The sequence below is a fragment of the Apteryx mantelli genome, chromosome 5, assembly GCF_036417845.1.
Source record: "Apteryx mantelli isolate bAptMan1 chromosome 5, bAptMan1.hap1, whole genome shotgun sequence".
NCBI classification, from domain to species: Eukaryota; Metazoa; Chordata; class Aves; order Apterygiformes; family Apterygidae; genus Apteryx; species Apteryx mantelli.
In genome coordinates, this window is record NC_089982.1 from 70,123,348 (window position 1) to 70,126,248 (window position 2,901).

A 2,901-nucleotide genomic window follows, 5' to 3' on the forward strand; every position below is an offset into this window, starting at 1 on the left:
TAGGCCATCAAAGGAGCTACCAAAGGAAGGTTTGGGCTGCAGAAAGACTTCTGTCCTGAGAACTTTTTCATCTGGGCTATGGCTTGGTGTCTTGGGCAAACACTCAGCCAAGGCCTAGTCCAGGTTAAAGTTTGGGGTTAGCTTTGGGAGATGGGGAAAGCCTAGAGCTCTGCTTGGAGTGGGGCTGGAATGGAGCTGCCAAAAGAGGATTTAAGCTGCAAAAAAACTTCTCCCCTGACTGCGTTTCATCAGAACTATGTCTGACAGCATTGAATGAAAGATGAGCCTACAAATATTATTAGGGTGTTCGTTAGTATTATGGTTAGGTTTGGGAGGGGGGCAAATTCTAAAGCTGTATTTGCAGCTGGATACAAAGGAGATGTCAAAGAAAGGCTAGGCAACAGTAAAACTTTTCTTCTGAGAAGTTTTGCATTGGTCCTGGGCTGAGGGTCTTGCGTCGTAGTTCAGCCAAGGCAAAGGCTTAGGTTTAGGGGTAGGGTTGGGAGAGAGACTAAGCCCTGAGCTGTGGTTTGAGTGGGGCTGGAAGGGGGCTGTGAAAGGAAAGTTTGAACTTCAAGTGCTTCTCCCCTGGGCAACGGCTGGGGGTCTTGGGCAAAGTATCAACTTATAACTGTCGTTAAGGTAAAGATTGTGCTTAGGGCTTGTGTTTGGAGAGGGCACTGCCTTTGCTGGGGTCAGTGCCAGCTCCCCTTCCCTTAGTGAGCATCTGGCCCTTGCTGCCCTGACTTTAGGGTTCAGAGAGAGACAAAGGATAGGGCTCTGGTTGGAGTGGGACTGCAAACATGCTGCCAAAAGAAGGGATGAGCTGCAAAATTTCTCCCCTGAGAACTTGTGCCATGCCTGGGGTCTGGGTTGAAAGAAGTTTTAATCCTCACCTAGGGAAGGGTTAAGGTTAGTGTTAGGGTTGGGAGTGAGACAAAGCCCAGAGCTGTAATTGGAGTGAGGCTTCAAAGGGGATGCCATGGGGTTTTGTTTTACTAAGTAAAAACATAACTGTTTTCTTAGAAAAGCTTGAGTGTACTTTTATTTTTTTTTGAACAGTCTCTTGAAGGGAATTTGCTGTTGTTTTCCGAGTTTTGCCATCTGTATGAAAACTCATCCAGATCTAAGCACATGAAGTTGATAAGTGAGTGTTCATGTGTGCTGAACAGAAACTATTTAACAGTTGAACCTTCCCAGAATTCAGAGAATGTTCCACTGTCGTAGTCTGAACTGATAACACTATGATTTCTAGGTAATAAATCTTGGATGAGAGGTATAAAGAGTGACGACTGGGACTAGGTGAGGAAAAAATGGAATTTGGAAAATAGGAAAATGAGGCAGGACTGAGATTTGTAGAAACTGGAAAGAATACAGCAGGAGCAGTCATCTTTGGATCAAATCCTGTATACGGAATGTATACCCTCTATGCAGACTCCCTTCCAGAGTCTGCAGTGAAAATCATGAGGCCAATTCCCCTGTTGTCAGAAAGTATTCAGAAAACTCTTAGGAAAGTGTGCCAATCCTCTCTAGTGCTGGTCCATACACAGGATGTCAATTTACTACTGCTGTTAATTTTTCTCACAGAGTTCCTGTGTGATGTAGACAAGTCTCTTAACCCAGTACCATTATGCAAAATTTGGTTTTTGTTCATCATTTCCTTAGGTACCCAGCATCTGATGGAGAGCCCTGGCCATTGCTACTGAAATCTAATGAACATATCAAACATGGGTGGTAGCACATTCTATAGGGTTTAGAAGAATTACCATATGTGTGTCAGATTAGGTCTCCAGAGTTAATTTTGATTTTAACTTTCATGCACCAATCCCAGAGGTGTAAAACTGAGATGCTACCCTCTCTTTAGAGGAGCTACTATGAACATAAATCCAGTCATGTTTCTAAAACAGTCACATCCTAGAGTGGTGAACACCATACTGGCTATTTCAGCACACAAATACCATTCCATGAGTTGTGTAAGGTAAGGGTCAGGTGTAAGAAAGTGTACATGAGCATGGATTAATGTCTTTATCATAATCCAAATGTACAAAGGGGCTTTTCTAATCCTGGGTTCCTGATTTTGTGAGCTTTAAAACTCCTTTGACTTGTGTGGTATATAATATTAAGTTGGAGAGCTTTGGATATTTACGCTTAGAGCCCAAATTAATGTATAGAGACAGATGTTTGTACATTAGTTATATTGTACTTTTATATGTAATATATTACATTCAAAATTTTTATTGGGTTATTAATATTTTACATTTTTGGAATAAATGAAGTACTTTTGAAGTGTTGCTGAGTTTGCTTCAACACAAATTACATAGGACATGACTTGAAATGGCCCTAGAAATGTGCACAGCATCAGTGAGGGCAAAATAACTTTGGCAATTCTGTTAGCTGTTAAATTGGTTTAAGCAGTTCTCTCCCTTATCTATGCACTCATTCCTACCCCAATTTAATCCCCTCAGGTGTGCCAATACAACTATTTGTAGGCCTGCTTGCTGAAGCAGATCAGCAAGCCTCTTTTTGGATTGATGTGGTTCTCAGTGTAGTCCCACAAACAGTTGAGGTGATACTGGTAAAGAATACGGTCATGGAAACTTGGGTTTAGGCAACACACCATCCTTTTCCTTGGGTCTTTGTTTACAGGCCTGCACACCTACCCCCTACCCTATTGCTCTAGCTGCCAGTGCAGTTCTTTTGGAGTCGTGGTGTGAACCAGATCTTCTTGTAGCTTTTCAACAAAAACATTAGGTAGCAATCTCTGCATTTAGCACACTAAATAGAAGATCAAGGAATGCTTACACCACTAAAAAACAAAGCATGACTTTTTATACTGACATCTCTGTCACTGCTGTATCTCCATGTAAATGTTTTTAAGAAAACCCCCCTCATAGAAAAAAA